Raw genomic sequence first — 19,084 nt, forward strand, 5'->3', positions numbered from 1 at the left:
GCATATATAGCATGCAAATATTTTCTCTCATTGTGTAGGTTGTCTGTTTGCTCTGATGATAGTTTCCTTGGCTATTCAGAGAAGCTTTTTAATTTGATAGGGTCCTATGTATTTATTTTTGTTGTTACTGTGATTGCTTTTGGGGTCTTCTTCATATATTCTTTGCTTAGGAGGCCAATGTCTATAAGAGATTTTCCAACATTTTCTGCTAGAATTCTTATAGTTTCATGTGTTAGATTTAAGTCTTTTATCCATTGTGGGTTAATTTTTGTGAGTGGTGAGAGGTGCGAATACTTCAGTCTTCTGCATGTGGCTAATTTTCCCAGCACCATTTATTAATATGGATTACTTAATGGGTATAGAGTTTTCATTTGGGGTGATAAAACTATCATGAAACTAGGTGGAGGTGGTAGTTGCACAATATTTTGAGTGCAGTAAATACCACTGAATTATAAATTTTAAAATGGTTAATTTTATAATATGTGAATTATCATGAAGCCTTTATCAAATGTGTCTTTTTCAAATGTTTTTTCCCAGTTTATGGCTTGTCTTCTCCATTCTCTTGATGTTGTCTATTGCAGAGAACAATTTTAATTTCAATGAAATCCAGCTTATCAATTTTTCTTCATAGATCATACCTTTGTTGATGTATCTAAAAAGTCATCCCCATACTCAAGGTTATCTAGGTCTTCTCTGATATTATCTCTAGAAGTTTTATAGTTTTGTATTATATATTTAGGTCTATTATTTAGGTCTATGATACATTTTGAGTTAATTTTTGTGAAGGGTATAAGGTCCGCGACTAGATTCCTTTTTTTATTTGCAGATGAATATCCAGTTGTTCCAGCATTATTTCTGAAAATACTGTCTTTATTCTACTGTGTAGTATTACCTTTGCTCCTTTGTCAAAGATCAGTTGGCTATATTTATGTGAATCTATTTTTGTGCTCTCTATTCTGTCCCATTGATCTAGTTGTCTATTCTTTAACCAATACCACACTGTTTGATTACTGTAGCTTTGTAATAAGGTAGCTTCAAGTCAGGTAGTATTGGTCCTATGACTGTGTTGTTGAGTTGGCTATTTTGATTTTTTGTCCCTACATATAGACTTTAGTGACTCAATTTGTTGATGTCCACAAAATAATTTGCTGAGATATTGATTGGGATTCTGTTGAATCTATAGATCAACTTGGGAAGAACTCAAATGTTAACAATTTTGAGCCTTTCTATCCATAGACATGGAGTATCTCTCCATTTATTTAGTGTTTCTTTTGATATCTTTCATCAGAATTTTGTAGTTTTCCTTATATAAATCCTACATATATTTTATTAAATTTACACATAAAGATTTCATTTTTTGCTGCTAAAGTAAATGATAATGTGTTTTTCATTTCAAATTCTATGTGTTCATTGCTAGCATGTAAGAAACCAACTGACTTTTGTATATTAACCCTGCATCCTATGATCTTGCTATAATTATATTATAATAATTATATATAATTAATATATATTATATATATTTATATATAATAATTATATATAATTATTATAATATAATTAATAATATATAATTATATTATTAGTTCTATGAGTTGTTTTGTTGATAATTTTGGATTGTCTACATAAACAACCATATCATCCATGTACAAAAAGTTGTATTTCTTTCTTCTCAATCTGCATAGCTTTTATTTCAGTTTATTGCTTTATTGTATATGTTAGTATTTCCAATATGATTTAGTAAGCAGAGACAACATTCATGGTGATCCAAGAGCAGATATTGTAGGGTTTTTATTCTGTTAAATGTGTAAAGATATGTTTAATGGCCAAGAATGTGGCCTATCTTGATGCATGTTCCATTTGAGCTTGAGAAGAACGTGTAATCTGCTAATGTTGAATGAAGTAGTCTATAAATATCAATTGTATCCAGTTGTTGGATGGTATTGTTGAGTTCAACTGTATTCTTACTGATTTTCTGCCCATGAACTTGTCCATTTCTGATAGAGATGAGTTAGTGTCTAATAATAATAGTAGATTTATCTATTACTCCTCCCAGTTCTATCGGTTTTTGACCCTTTGACATTCTTTTGTTAAATACACACACATTATAATATCATCCAAGTTTATCCATATTTTTGCAAATGAAAGGATCTCTTTCCTTTCATTTTTAAGGCTGATAGCAATTCATCACATATATATGGATATATATATATATACACACACACGTATAACTTTTCTTTATTCATTCCTCTGTTGATGGACACAAGTTGATTCCATATCTTGGCTATTATAAATAATAGCATTATTATTATAATTTCTTAAAGAGAATGAATGCTGGAAAATTCTGTGATGCCATATAGATGAAGTGCTTCTGCTTTTTATTATTATTATTATTATTTTATTTCAGCATATTACAAGGGTGCAAATGTTCATGTTACATATATTGCCTTTGCCCCACCTGAGTCAGAGCTTCAAGTGTGTCCATCCCCCAGACGGTGCACATTGCACCCATTAGGTGTGTATACACCCATCCCCATCCCCCTCCCCCCTTCCACCTGCCCAACACCTGATGAATGTTACTACTATATGTGCGCTTAAGTGTTGGTCACTTGATACCAATTTAGTGGTGAGTACATGTGGTGTTTGCTTTTCCATTCTTGTGATATTTCACATAGTAGAATGGGCTCCAGCTCTACCCAGTATAATACAAGAGGTGGTAGATCACCATTGTTTTTTATGGCTAAGTAGAACTACCTGGTATACATATACCACATTTGATTAATCTACACATGTACTGATGGGCGTTTGAGTTGTTTTTATGATTAGTGTTATCATGGTGAGTCTTTATCCATGCCTTTATTTTCAATATGCATTTCTCATTATATTTAATGTGGGTTTCTTGCGGATGACAAATGGTTGAATCCACACTGACAATCAATGTCTTCTAATTGATATATTTAGACCATTGACTTTTAAAGTGATTAGTGATGTAGTTAGACTAATATTTACAATATTTGTTACTATTTTCTATTTGTTTCCCTGGCCCTTTGTTCCTAGTTCTGTGCTAAATAACAAATACTAAATATGTTTTAGCATTATTGTATTATTTTTCTCATTTATAGATTAAGATAGTGAGGCTCAGAGTTAGACTTTTAAAATAATAAAAGAAAAAATATTTCTATTACAGTGCTTAACTTAGGTTGCAAGAAGTGAAGCAGCAATTAGAACTTAAGTCTTCATGATTTCTAAATCTTCTTCTTCTCTGTTTCAAAGGAAGTTTTTACTCCTGGCTATCCCTTTTATCATGTTCCACCAGTATGAATTTATTTATAATCAATTATTGTCTTACTTGAGCCTCTCATTCACATTTGAAAAAGTATTTCCTTATCTTGGGTACTGAAAACTTCCAAATTGCTCTGACTACGGAGATACCCTCATTATGAACTATTTTGTCAGGCTGTCTTTAGTATGATAATATATAAATCAGAAACTAGATCTAAAACTATTGTAGAGCAGGTGTCTTACCTAGTTTTTGCCATTCTTTAATGAATTAAATTATATGGCAAGAATCAATCGCTAGAAAACAATTGTAGGATTTTACTAATTAGAATTGGAAGTTAATTTTAATAACTAGCATTTGAACCTAGATGAATGAATTCCTGATTTCTAGCTGTAGTTCCCAACTCTGACATTTTAATGCAATGTCTACATTCATGAGGGGACAGAAACAGATATGGCATTCTATGAACTTGTATTGTTCTCATTAGGCATAGTTTTGTTATCGCAACTATAAGAAAGGCTAATTTTCTTATTGGGAAGTTAGGAGACTAATAAAAATATTTTTTATAAGATATAAACAGATTTTTACATAGTTCTGTTATGCTGGTCTTGTATGTGATGATTTTATTTGTGCAGAAATATATGTGTAGTAAGGGGACACATGTACATGAGACTCTATTTTTGTACCTATGCTAGGGTTTTATTGTTTTATGAATATTGTATTTCTGATTACCTCAAACCTTAATTTTTAATTTGTTATACCTTGGAAGCCAATTCCATCAGATATATTCTGCCTTGTCTGTTAATCTTTTCCTTATTTACTCATTGGTTCTCTCTCACTCTTGCAGCTTCAGTGACCTCATTGCATTAAATTACTTATTTTCCAACCTAAGACAGCACCAATGAATTAGGGAATATTTGAGATGAAATGCACTGGTCTCCTCCCCCTTGGATATAGCCTTACACTAGTAGACACCAGTATGTAGGTGAAATACTTACGCCCGTTGATTTTCTGCTAATTTACTAATTCTTCTCGTTCATAAATTGCCTTCTCTTTTCTTTCATTCAACCCTATCCCTTTCCCTATTCTTGCTCTTATTGTTCATTTATGATCTGGTTCTTTATGATTATCTGAGATTTAGACTTCACATCTTGACACTCTAGCTTCTGATTTCAAGGTCTCATGTAATTTTTTTCTTCTTAATATATTTGTCTTAATCCAATTCTTAGGATCCCAACCCACTGCTGTCTACTACTAGGCAAATCAACTAGCTTGCTCAATTTCTAATGGGAGGAGACTTTCATCCTGAAAGAACATATAGATAATTCTCATTGATGGAGGAGCAACCCAAATACCAGAGAGGAAACACCGCAATTAAAGTAATATTGTAGTCAAAACATAGTCAATTTTTTTTGTTTTATGACCCTTTATTTCTCTCCTAGAACAGTTATCTTTAAATGTTACTATCAGAAAAATGTATAAAATCAAAATACTCTACCACTTAGAATGGTTTTATATTTCTTTCTTTCATCTATCTAGCAAATGTGAATATGGTAACCATGTGTATGAATGTGTAATATGCTTTGCTTTCAACTGGAAAGACATACATGTCTCTTATTTTTCCTTCTGTACTGTGCACATTTCTAGGCAATGTTCAGCCATCCAATTTCTAGCCTCCATCTCAGCAATCTCCCTGCTTCTCATGTGCCATCTGAAAATAATAGTTATTACCCAGAAAGCTGGATTTAACTTTAATCAGGGAGAATATTAATGAGATTTTCTAAACTTGTTGTGTAGATGCACTTACATATAAATGAAATAAAATAAAATGTTTTTTTGTGTATATAAGTACACAATTCTTTGCCTATTTGAATCATATGTTCTACATGATATTTAAATCATCCCAAATGTTTCTATTTAACAACTTCACTAATTCAAAATATAGCTGAGAAGCAGGGATTTAACAAATCTTTCAAGTAAATAAAAAGAGTCACAAAATGTATGAGTGTGCTATTGTCTTTTCATCGAAGCTTGTTTTTTTAGATGACCGTAATGGTACTGGGAAGCTGCCTTGGATTTGAAGGCCAGGTACATTGAATGGAGGGCAAAAATGAGCAGAATTGATAACTGTATCTAGGAAGAAATTTTTTTGTGTAATTTATTCATATGAAAGTGACTGTATACAAACAGATTGAAAATATAACAAATATTAGAGATAACCACCAGTTAAGTCAAGAAACCACTAGTTGAACCAAATAAACCCCTGTTGTGTTCTAAAACAGTTTCAAATTGTTCAAGCCTTAAAACCAACTAATACTTCCACATTTATATAAGTGAGAATCAGCCTGAAAAGTCTGAGCAAACACAAAAGCGGGCATACTCTTCAATACCCTCTTCAGATGTGGCTATGAAGAAAAAGATAACAAAGAACCCATTCACCAAAGGAATCGGCGGGCCCTCTGGAAATTATTACCAGAGATCAGACTCAGGTCTAACTAAACAACCTTCTCCAGTATAAGCAAAGGAGCCCCAATAATTGTATGATGGAGTTGGAGAGATAATTTGTGTTTTTTTTTTTTTTTTTTTTTGTAATGCAACAGACTGGCTTAATATATAATTTGTGTTTTTTATGTGTTGGTCATTGTACTTGCTTCTGAACATAATGGAGGAATCTATATATCATGAATTATTTCCGGACTTTGAGCTAGATAGGATTTTAGGTTTTCTGCTTGGAAAGGAGAGTCGTGGTATTCTATAGGTGGGAAGAAATATGCAAATGGATATTTGATTATGAGTAGACAAGCTACAGCAGAGAATGCTAGCTGTTCATCATAATTCTTTTTTTCCTCATGGGCACATAGCTAGCCTATATTCCCAGTCTCCCTTTTATGTAGGTAGTTGTGACCATGAGACTGAGTTTTGGTTTAGTTCCAATGGAAGTGTTGCACCACTTGCAGGCTTAATGCTCTTTTCCCTTTTCTGGTCAATTTCAATGGTGATGTCCAGAGAACCTTGGAAGCCACATGTTGAAGATGAAAAGAAGGCATTCGCCTGGGTCCCCATTGATCTGAAGTGTTACTTAGGAAAGAAAATAAACTGTTTGGTCTTTAACCACCTATAATTGTGCAGTCTACCTGATACTGTGACATGTAAAGAGCTTATTGTCTGCTTTTGTTGGCAAATAAATGGGGCTTATGCCTCTACTATAGTACCATGAACTGTAGTATTAAAATCAATGTCAAATGTTATTAGACTCTATCAAAACACTGTATTTATTTTATTACTTGTTTAAAAATAAAAACACCAAAATTTTACTTCTTCTCTGATCCCATTAAAATGTGAAAAATGATTCATTTTTTGAAGCAGGAGCTGTTTAAGAATTTGAGGAACTCGGAAAGCAAGCTATTTTCCACAGTCTTAGGCTTAACAGGGACATAGCACATTTCAATATTTGTAATTAAACTGACAGAGTAGGTGATGATAACATCAGGTTTTGTTTTTTTTTTGGTAATAAAACCTATTGATGTTGCTGACCTGAATGTTTCTTATCTGCAATAGATAGCGAATGAAGATAAGCAAAGTTTAAAAGGAAGAAAATGGGAAAAATGTCACAACCAAATAGGTAGTTCTAGAACTTTAATATTAATTACTGTCATAGAATTTTTTTAAGAAATCCTTATTTAGTATATATTAGTTTGATGAATAAATATGAATATTTCAGAGAGTTCAAGAGATAGTTAAATACAGATATAAAATGTGCTATACATGTCTCTTACATCTCTCAAAATTATATTCTGGTAAAAGATTTAGTCTTCTCAGTAGAATACAACTTTTCAGTCACAAGTAAATGGAAATTTTAACCCATTTGTACCGACTTGAACATTTTTTTAAATTTTATTTTTGATGTGTTTGTCAAAGAAGGGGAAAAATAAAAATAAAAAAAACACAGGGGAATGGATAGATAACATCTTTATCCTGTGTGCAATAAGAACAATGGAGCCACCTTGTGGCTACACCTTAAATCCTAGCCCAAAAAAAGTACACGAGAAGAAATAATTTTGACTATAATAAACAAAGTGGTTTGCAAATGTTTGAAATTACAGACGATACTTTTGAAATACAGAAACAAATATTTCGTGGAAATCCAAGTCTTGTTTCTAAGCAGAGGATTGCATCTGTGATCACCACCAGCTTCTGCAGTTTGACTACAACACGGAGGCGATGTCAACAGATGTGTCTACACAAAACAAATACTGAGAGCCGGTCCCTTTAAAAGCTCAGAAGTAAATTAAGCATGAACAACATAATGCTGCTGAACTTGTAATTGTGACAATCAGAAGCAAAAATTATAGTCAGGCTGGGCAAGCAGCACATGTTCTTCCTTCTCTATAATTATGCTGTTTATTTTCTCATTTTTATATTTTTTTCTGTCTAAAGGAAATATTTCTTATAGTATTTGGGTTCTTTTAATTACTATAAGGTTGACACTTTGTTTTACACAGTATTTAACTTGGACACAATATTGTCTTATCTTTTGACCTTTTGGGGCGGATTGTTGCAAGAAAAAACAGTATTCGATATGGGTAATTTATGCAAATAATGAGGAATGCAGAGGCCGGCCACTAGGGGGAGAGCAAATACAGTTTTGCGATAGCTGGAGAAAGAACTGCAGGGAACTGACACATTGAGAATTTACTTTATGTGGGCCTGGAGGCTTGGCATTCTTACATATGTTATTAGCAATTATGTAATTCTTACAACAGCTTTGAAGGTAGGAGTAATAGCCTTTCCGATGCTTAGAAATGTTGTGACTGGTACAGCAGATAGAGTTAGCAAATGTTGGAGCTTAAATTCTAACCCAGGTGTATATTCTTACTGTCTAGCCAGAGTTATTGGTATTTTCTGCTAGTTGCAGGGAGACGATGAGAAAAATAATGACAACACTGGATATAAAACAATTTTTGTTATTCCCATTGCTTTCCAACACTCCAACCGTCATAGCATACACAAATGCACATGCTCTTACATGTATGTGCTCATACGCACATACTAAGACCAATGATTCTCAGTGTGGGACAGACCAGAAATGAGCAGGGAGGAAGTCAGTACAGGTCAGATCAGTAGCACTAACTGACAAGAGGTCTATTGTCAGTGATCTGGTGGAAGTGAGGTCAAAATTGAGAGAGGAGCAGGGGTGAGAAGAAAACACAGTTGTTTTTCAGCAATTGTGAGAGATGCAGAGATACTTTTGACTACTGAGGATCTAGAAGAATTTAGCTTCCATTCCATTCCATTCCATTTTTTATGTTTGTTATATTGTATATAATCTTTCTTTAACACTGTTTATAAATATGCAGTTTTGAGTTGTTCAGAATGGCATGTTTCCCAGTTTTATGGGATAGAATTCTATGTTAAGCGAAGTCATATATCAAATTATTGTCACCCGGTAACAAAGCTTAATGGAAAAAGGTCAATTTGCCAGGGAAATGTACTAAAAATTTTCTGTATTAGAAAATCAAACGGTTTTGCTTTTAGTCTTCATCCATGAAAGAGGTAAGAATATATCTGACACCTCATATTTGCTAATAGCTAATTTATTTTTCCCTATATTGTGTCATGCTAGATTACAAAGGCTTTTCTAGCTATGTATTATAACTGGAATTATTTTTATTTACATAAATTACCAACAAAACCCTAATTTGCACATAGCTTCTTTAGAGTTCAGAGCAGCCTGACATTTTGATCAGCCACCTGGAATTTCAAAGAAAGATTTAAAAATACTAATTTTTTTCTTTTATATATTAAAAACAGAACATCTTCCTTCAGAGAGTGCATGTAATGCTACTATTATTATGAAAGCAAAGGTTTTAAAAGATATGTAGCTTTTATAATACAATACTTTCCTTAATTGTATGAGAAAAGTTTAAGTAAATACAAGGAAAAAAAGAATGTTTTTGCTATTCTCTTATTGTCTTTTTTAGACATCTGAAGTGTTACAGATCAAATTCTATTACAAAAAATACTCAAGAAATAAAAATTTCCTCTGTAAGCAGAACATACGCTCACAAATTTTTTAAAAAAATGAAAAAGAAAGGTATGCCCCAGCTGATTTCAAGCTCCCTTATTTCAAATAATATTTAATGCAAAAATAATTTCAGTACAATGAAATATAGTGAGCAATCTCTATTATTCACTGTATAGGAGTCAATAGGTATACCTATTCTATATCCTTTCTTCATTTGCTGTTGTATAATAGCCCTGATGCTTAAATATAGTATAACCTTATTTTCTTTTTAATTTGGAGATTTACTGATGTTCCTGTGATAATCACATCCAGATAATGACAAAGCCGTGATTGAATACTGCTAGATGCCTGTGGCATATAAGGTAGACTATCTTACTCAGCATCTGTTCCACTTCCTTGTGGTCTGCCTCATGTACTGCAGAGATAAAAAGCTAAAGACTGCATTACTAGGACTATTTTGCAGTCAGAGTTCTGAACGTGATTTAGGTCCTACTAATCAGGTATACTCATGTTAGACTTGAATTCAGAACTAACCTGAGTGGAGAAAGGGCTCTAGCTTCAGTTTGGCTGGTGAAGTGTAGGTCTAGAGCCAGTCATTCTGGTGGAGCACCTTTATGCTTGGTTCACAGCAGGCAATGTGTTTCCCAAACCAGCATTTATAACGCTGGCCTTCTGATTTCCAGATTACAGCTAAGATTGCACGATTGTAAAGTCAGAATTTGGAAATCAGTGTCCTGCTTTAGTTTCCTGATTTTGTCAGAGGTAGTTGACTGGTCAATTCTGTGATGTGATTTTGGAATTACTCAAGTAGGCCCAAACAACAGCCTCCTTTTCCAGAACTTCTAATGATGTTGTTAGCACTTCATTGCTTTGGTTAAATACTTTTCTGCATGAAATAGCTAGAGCAGTTTTTGTTAGCTACAAATGGACTGTTTCATAATGGCATTTTCACAAAACAAGTAAGTGATAATATGAGAAAAACCTAAGAATTTCTGAAGGTTTTTTTTTTTTTCTTGTAAAGATAACATGTCAGAATAGAGTATCAGTGAAAGACAATAGATAGATCATCCCAAGATGCTATATCTGGGGACCAGAGTAAAGTGAAAAATGTGAAAGGATTTAGAAAGTAAATCTGAATCTACTCAGAGGCAAGAATAATTTAGCCTCCACGATCTAATTTCAGTTACCCAGAAAAGTAAATTCTCTGCCTACTTACCACCATATTTTTAAAGGTGACAAAAGCCTCTGTGATTATCCTCTCCACAAAAGAATGAAAATATTTTTATAATGAGTATTTCTTTGGTTTGTTATGAAACATCTGCAAAAGTATGATTCTAACGTTAATATTCTTCATTTTAGGGTCACAAATTGGAGAACTCTGTCAGATGGTCTCAGATACTATTAAATTAAAAGGCAAGATGTGTATGTAAATACAGAAAAATTTTAAGTGGGTGATATCCTAATGTAGGTTAGTTTCAGACTTTCAAAAGGTCCCATGATCTAAAGAAGACCAATAACCAAAGAGGATTCTGTGGACCATGGAGGAAAATCCTTTTCTAGGTATATGTATGAATTTCTATGTTCATGTGATATTGTATTTAATTTTTATCATACTTTTGCATAAAGCTTTCAGAAAATTCTTTGGCTTTTGACAATAACCTGATGGCACAAGTATTTTAACCTCGTTCCATGTCTAGTTTAAGTTAGGAGGCCAAATGCTTACATTTAGCTGTTGATCACTAGAGCCATATTTGAAATGAAGAAAAAAAAAGTCTGTAGTTTACTCAAAATAAAAACATGTTTTAAATTTTTGGAGACTTATAGAATTACTTTCTATGATATGCAATGACTAGTTGTAATTATTTTTAAAAAGTTTAAGTCAATACAGTCATTGTGTGATGGCCTAATGTAGATGAATCTCATAAAGTTGAATGAAAGCAGAGTACATGGTATATGATTTCATTTATGTAAATTTCAAAACAAGTCTATGATGTTTCTTTTGGAAAAGAGATAATAGGTTATATTTGGCAGGTGCTTAAAGGGGTCTCCCTGGCACAGTAATTTTTTTTTTTTATCTTTAACTGGTTGTTACTTATATGGCTGTATCCTTTTGATAATGATTAATTTCACTGTGCACTAATGATTTATACACTTTATTTACTTGTACTTCAATAAAATATATACAATAATAGCAGAGAAATTTTAAACCCCACACTCAGTAATGGACAGATCAGACAAAAAATCAACAAAGAAACAATGGAGTTAAACTACACTCTAGATCTAATGGGCCTAAATAACATTTACAGAACATTTTACCCAACTGCTGCAAAATAGGCATTCTTTTCATCAGCACATGGAACATTTTCAACAATAGACCACATCTTAGGCAATAAAACAAGTCTGTACATATTCAGAAAAATGGAAATCATGTCAAGTGTCTTCTCTGACCACAATGGAATAAAAGTAGTAATTAATAGAAGAGGAATCTTGAAAAATAAATAACACAGAGAATTTAAACAACATGCTCTGGAATGACCAATGGGTCAGTGAAGAAATTAAGAATGAAATTTTAAAAACTTCTTTAAACAAAGAAAATGGAAATAGAACATACCAAAATTTATAGGATATGGCAAAAGCAAAACTAAGAGAGAAGTTTATTGCAACAAACACCTATATCAAAAAAATTGAAAGACTTCAAATAAATGCCATAATGATGGCACCTCTAGGAACTAGAAACACAAGAACAAATCAACCCCAAAATTTATAGAAGGAAAGAAATAAGAAATATTGAAGCAGAAATAAATGAAATATAGACCCCAAAATACAAAAACAACGAAATGAAAACTTGGTTTTTTGAGAAGATTGAAAAAAATCAACAAACCTTTAGCTAGACTAAGAAAAACAGAGAAAAAAGCCAAATAAATAAAATCAGAAGCAAAAAAGGAGACATAAAAACTGAGACCTCAGAAATACAAAAGTTATTAGAAATTATTATGAACAACTATATGCCAACAGATTGGAAAACACAGAAGAAATGGATAAATTCACATAAAGCCTACTGATTGATTGAACTAGAAGAAATAGAAAACCTCAATAAACCAGTAATGAATAATGAGATCAAAACTATAATAAAAAGTCTCCTATCAAAGAAAAGCCCAGGACTAGGCCGGGCGCTGTGGCTCACGCCTGTAATCCTAGCTCTTGGGAGGCCGAGGCGGGCGGATTGCTCAAGGTCAGGAGTTCAAAACCAGCCTGAGCAAGAGTGAGACCCCGTCTCTACTATAAATAGAAAGAAATTAATTGGCCAACTGATATATATATAAAAAAATTAGCCGGGCATGGTGGCGCATGCCTGTAGTCCCAGCTACCCAGGAGGCTGAGGCAGAAGGATCACTCGAGCCCAGGAGTTTGAGGTTGCTGTGAGCTAGGCTGACGCCACGGCACTCACTCTAGCCTGGGCAACAAAGTGAGACTCTGTCTCAAAAAAAAAAAAAAAAAAGAAAAGCCCAGGACTTGATGAATTCACTGCTGAATTCTATCAATCATTTAAAGAACTAATGCGAACCCAACTCAAACTCTTTGAAAAAATTGAAGAGGAGGGGATATTTCTATGAGGCCAGCATTACTCTGATATCAAAACAGAACAGAGATAAAATTAAAAAAGAAAACTAGAGGTCAATACTATTGATTAATGCAGATGCAAAAATCCTTAACAAAATACTAGCAACCCAAATGTAACAACACATTAAAAAGGTCATTCACCATGATCAAGTGGGATTATCCCAGGGATGCAAATATGCTTTAACATAGCAAATCAAACAGCATAATATACCACATAAATAGAATCAAGAAAAATCCCCATACATGTGATTATTTCAATACATGCCAAAAAGCATTTGATAAAATTTAAAAGCCTTTATGATAAAAAACCTTTATCAAAATGGGTATAGAAGGAACATACCTCAAAATAATAAAGGCCATCCATGACAAACATACAGCTAACATTGTACTGAATAAGAAAAATGTAAGACCTTTCCTCTAAAGACTGGAACAAGATTAGGATTTCCACTTTCACTGCTATTATTCAATATATTACTAGAAGTTCTGGCCAGAGCAATTAGGCAAGAGAAAGAAATATAGGACATCCAAATTGGAAAAAAATATGTCAACTTAGCCTTTTTCACAGATGATATAATCTTATGCCTAAGAAAACCTAAAGATTTCACAAAAAAAACTGTTAGAACTGATAAACAAATTCAGTGAAGTTGTAGGATGCAAAATCAACATACATAAAGCAATAGCATTTATATATGCCAACACAAACAATATGAAAAAAAAATCAAGAAAGCAATTCCATTTACAAGAGCTACAAAAAATATAAAATATCTAGGAATCAACCTAACTAAAGAAGTGAAAGATGTATAGAAGGAAAACTATAAAACTCTAATAAAAGAAATAGAAGAGGACATGAAAAAATGAAAAGATACTCCATGTTCATAAAGTAGAAGAGTTAATATTGATATGATGATAATACTACTCAAAGTAATTTATAGATTCAATACAATCCCTATCAAAATCCTAATGTTCTTCTTCTTAAAATATAGAAAAAAATTCTAAAATATATATGGAACTAGAAAAGACCCCAATAGCCAAAGCAATACTGAGCAAAAAGAACCAAGCTGTTGACATTATATAACCTGACTTCAAATTGCATTAATAGTAACCCAAACAGCATGGTACTTGCATAAAATTAGACACAAGTGGCAATGGAACAGAAAAGCTAGATATAAATCCACCCATTTATCACCAACTCATCTTTGACAGAGGCACCAAGAACTTATGGAGAAAGGACTATCTTTTTAATAAATGGTGCTAGGAAAATTGTATAACTATATGTAGAAGCATGAAACCAGACCCCTATCTATCACCATACACAAAAATCAGATAAAAATGGATAAAGACTAGACTGGAACATAAGGCCTGAAACTATGAGACTACTAGAAGAAAACATTGCAGACATGTTCTAGGACACTGATTTGGGCAAAGACTTCTAGTATAACACATCAAAAGCCCAGGTAACCAAAGTAAAAATGGGAAAATGAGATTACATCAATCTAAACAGCTTCTACACAGCAAAGGAAATAATAAAAATGAATAAACAACTCAGAATGAAAGAAAATATTTGCAAACTAACAGTTTGACAAGTGATTAATAAAAGGAATATATAAAGAGCACAAACAACTCAATAGCAAAAAAATAATAACTCAATTTAAAAATGGGCAAAAGATCTGAACAGGCATTTCTCAAAAAAGTACACAAAAATGGCCAACAGACATAAGAAAAAATGCTTAACATCACTAATCATCAGAGAAATGCAAATCAAAACTACAACCTAACTGAAATGGCATGTCTCAAAAAGACAGGCAATAACAGATGTTGGCAAGGATGTGGAGAAAGGGGAACCCTCATGCACTGGTTGGTAGGAATGTAAATTAGTGCAGCCATTGTGGAGAACAGTATGAAGCTTCCTCACAAAACTAAAAATAGAACTACCATGTGATCATGCACTGCTGGGCATATATGCAAAAGGAAGGAAATCAATATATCATCAAGATATCTACTCTTCCATGTGTATTGCATCACTATTCACAGTAGCCAAAATATGGAATCAACCTAAGTGTCCATCAATGGATGAATGGATAAAGAAAATGTAGTATATATGCGCAATGGAATATCATTCAGCCATAAAAATGAATGAAGGTCTGCCATTTGTAGCATCATGGGTGGAACTGGAGGTTGCTATGGTAAGTGAAATAAACTAAACACAGAAAGACAAACATCTCATATTCTCACTCATATGCAGGAAATAAAAAACTAGACCTCATGAAAATACAGAGTAGATTAGTGGTTGCCAGAGGCCAGAGAAGAAGGAGGAGGAGTAGAGGAAGGGAAAAAAAGAATATAACAGTATTTAATACCACTGATCTGTGTACTTAAAAATGGTAAAAATGATATATTATATATTATATTTTACCTCAATTAAAAAAATATATTTGCTCTGGGCATTGGTTAAAGGAAGACTATGGGCTTGATTGTGGGCCAGGTAGAAAGTGAGAGGTACAGTGTTCTCAATTGATCTTTCATTTATTTGATCTTTTATTTGTTTGTCATTTGATCTTTCATTTATCTGCTATCATTCTCATCATTTCCAACACTTAAAAAATTCTGTAAAGTATATTTCATGCTTGTATCTTCAGTATTTTACTTAACATATGTCACAAATATAGGAAAAGACCTACTTACCTAGAAAATTTTATCCTGGCATTTTCTACTACTTTTTAGACAGAGTACGCAAGGTTAGCATTTCAAATGCTAATTCTTCCTAGGAACTAATACCTACATTTGACAAAAACCTATAATATGATAAAATGGTATCTGTCCTTAGAATGATTCAAGTTTAAAAAGCTAACTTTTTCGTTTACCTGAAAATAGAGCCTACAAGAATGTTCTTTTTGCAGTCGACACTGATTTTTTTGTAAATCATTTAAATGTAATGATATATATAAACATATAGATTCTTAGGGTTAAAAGAAATACAGGTTTCTAGGTATAACTGACCCTTTTAAAACCCATTTTTTTGAAACTGTCTTAACATCCCTAAAAACAGCTTAATCTACCTTACGTTTTCTCTAAGATGGTATCAATTTGATATTAATATAACCTGTGTTTGAATATAGAGACTCTTGTCTCTAGGAACTGTCAACACCTTTTATCAGACTCCTGTCAAATCGGTTCTCTCCATTTATCTTCTACTCATCATAACTACACTAGGTGTTCTTTTTACATCAACTAGTGAATGAGATAAGCTAATTTGGTTTTCCAATCGTTGCTAATCAGAATAATTAGCAATCCCAAGTAATCCTCAAGCCATAGTATTCCTATTCCTTTTTGATGATAATTGAAAACGTAATTTTAAATTAGCTTGAGAAATACTGCAGCCTAAAACTCTCTTTTGAGTACTTGCAACTCATGTTGGTAAACTAAAAGGTCTGAGAAGTTTTTCAGAAATAACATTTGATTAAGTTTTTAAAAGCATTTTCTAAATGTATCTGGCATGGAAATCTTGTTTTATATAAGATTTTTATATCTTACTTCATAAGATCCTGCTTATATACTCTGTAAAATGCACTTAGGATAATTCTCATATAGATGACTAAAGAAGTATTGTTTACTTCCACTACTTCTCATAAGCTAGATAAAGGTGCAGAACACAGAGCTGCACACTAACGCATATATCTTCATGAATCTTACGAGTTAATGATGCTTTCTTTATCCCACATGTGGCTCATCTTTTACAGTGTGTGTTGACTCTTCCATAAGTCCTTCTTTCCCCCTATATACAATTTCTCTGATAATGAATATTTATTATTTTAAAATAAATGTTTCTTATTATTAAGTTTAAAACATGGACAGTTGGATGTCTTAGAAATCTCTTTAGTTTTCTTAGCAACTATTATTGATATTCGTGTTATGATATTTTTGTAATTACATCCTTCCTCCATGTGTAAGTCCAAGCTTCCCAATGCGTATTTCAATACAAACATTGCAGAATTAAGTTATGCATTTTCCTATATTTATACTTTTACTAACATTACTTCTAGTGGTGAACAGAAAAAAAAATTATGTGGGAAAGTTTTTACTTACCAGTCAGAAAGAACAGGAAAGAGTAAAATCAGAAGAAAAAGATAAGGAATTCAAACTTAAAACAATGTCCTTCATGTTGCCCAGCCCAAGGCATTATTTTCTATGTTCATATAATTTTAATGCAAATGACACTCTCTAGACTTGTGCAAAATGTTGGAAAATATCAAAGAAAATATTCATAATATTAATATTTTGGGATAATGTGTCAGAGGAATTTCATAGAGTGAAATGGTCACGATCAGGTACTCAGATAGTTATTGGCTGTAGAGGCACTCTATCTGTGCCTCAATTTCCTGATCTGAAAAATGATTATTGTAATCACATTTAAATACTTTAATTCTAAGAAAAGTCTCTGATATAAAGAATAATACTTTTATTAATTCCAAGTGCTTTCTGTCATTACTGATGCTTAGTACATATTTTGGAGTTGTGAAATATCTTGATAGCTATAATTAATTCATTAGATCAACAAATACAAGGTGCTTAGAATGGGTTTTGGATAGTTCTGAGAGTTGAAAACACTACTGTGATTATAATGCCAGTTTCTCTGCTTTCAGGAAGCTCATACTCTAGTTAGAAGAAGGTAGACAATAAATAACCTAAGTGCAATAACAGAATTGAGACTCAAATGATAAGATATCTACCATATGAGAACCTGAGTAAACAACTGCAAAGAAAGGTCTGATGTAAGAATCAAAAGATGAAAAAAGAGATTATTCAGGTAAGTATTCAAGTATTTACCAATTAGAGAAAGCAGAGGAGAGTAGAATAAAGGGATTTATTTGAGAAACTGAAAGAAGGCCAGTGTAGTTAGTCATTAGGAGCTTAATGAAATAAAATCATTAGTGAATAAAACAGACATGATCCTACCTTTGTGGATGTCATTGACAAGTATAATATTAATATCTTAATTTTAGGAAGTATCATTAATTTGAACAAATATCAAATGAAACTAGTGCATTGGCCTGAAGAATATTCAATTAAAGGAGTTAAGTTATGGCCTGGTAGGGAGAAATTAATACAGGTGCTGTTTGTAACTCAGCTTCTTCCAATGTGTTTTCGTATCTATAAGATGGGTCACAATTATGTGCCTACCTCATAGGGTTATTAGGAGGATCAAATCTGATGACATGTCAAGAATATTTTGCAAAATGGAAAATGATAAGCCATTAAAATTTATCAGTACAAATGCTTGATTTTTTTCTATGATGTGGCTTACTGCCTCATCTCATTCTAATCTATTACTATTTCACAGAGGCCTAACACAGCATAATATTAACATAATAATGTAAAATAATATTTAATAATAATATAATAGCTACAATATAAAATAATAATATTTAATATTGAAAACCATCTGTGGCAATTCCCATCCACCCATGGATGGATATTGATAGTGATTCTTGTTTATATATTTACTGCCGTATCCCCTATATCTAGAACAGTACCTGACACAGAGCAAGTAGTCAATAAATATTTGATGTATGAATGAATCAATGGAAAAAATGGTTTATCTTACAAATCATCATTAATGTCATCATTTGATTATCTTAAAAATCATCAAAAACGTCAGAATCATTTTTTGCATTGGTAGTTAACATATGTTAAAAGAGACAAGGAAGACAGAGTTATAGTCAAGGTCAAAAGCAGACCTGGTAGAGAGGAAAGAAAACTGCCTTAGGGACAGAGACACTAGTCTTGATTATCTTTACACAATATGAAAGTACTTCTCCAAATTGTAGTTTCTCCATTCCTAAACTGTTCACAGTTATACTTGCTTACCCTACTTTACACTTTGGTTAAGGGGATAAAATTGGTAAGGGGTATGGAAGCTTTTTGAAATTCCCCAGCTTATTATAAATATAAAGAAACTGTTATAAAAAAGATAACTAAGCTAAAACTAAAAGTAGACGTCTAGACATCAAGTGGTCTGCTTTGAGCAGAAGTACCATAGTAATTAACAAGTCTGTGTTTAACTTAAGTTAGCCTCAGCACAATTTAACTTAGTATTTTGCTTAGGGGAAAAACAAAACAAAAAATAACAACAAAAAACTTCACAACTACCTCCTAATTGAAAT

The sequence above is a fragment of the Microcebus murinus genome, chromosome 10 (genome assembly GCF_040939455.1).
Source record: "Microcebus murinus isolate Inina chromosome 10, M.murinus_Inina_mat1.0, whole genome shotgun sequence".
In the NCBI taxonomy this organism is placed as follows: domain Eukaryota; kingdom Metazoa; phylum Chordata; class Mammalia; order Primates; family Cheirogaleidae; genus Microcebus; species Microcebus murinus.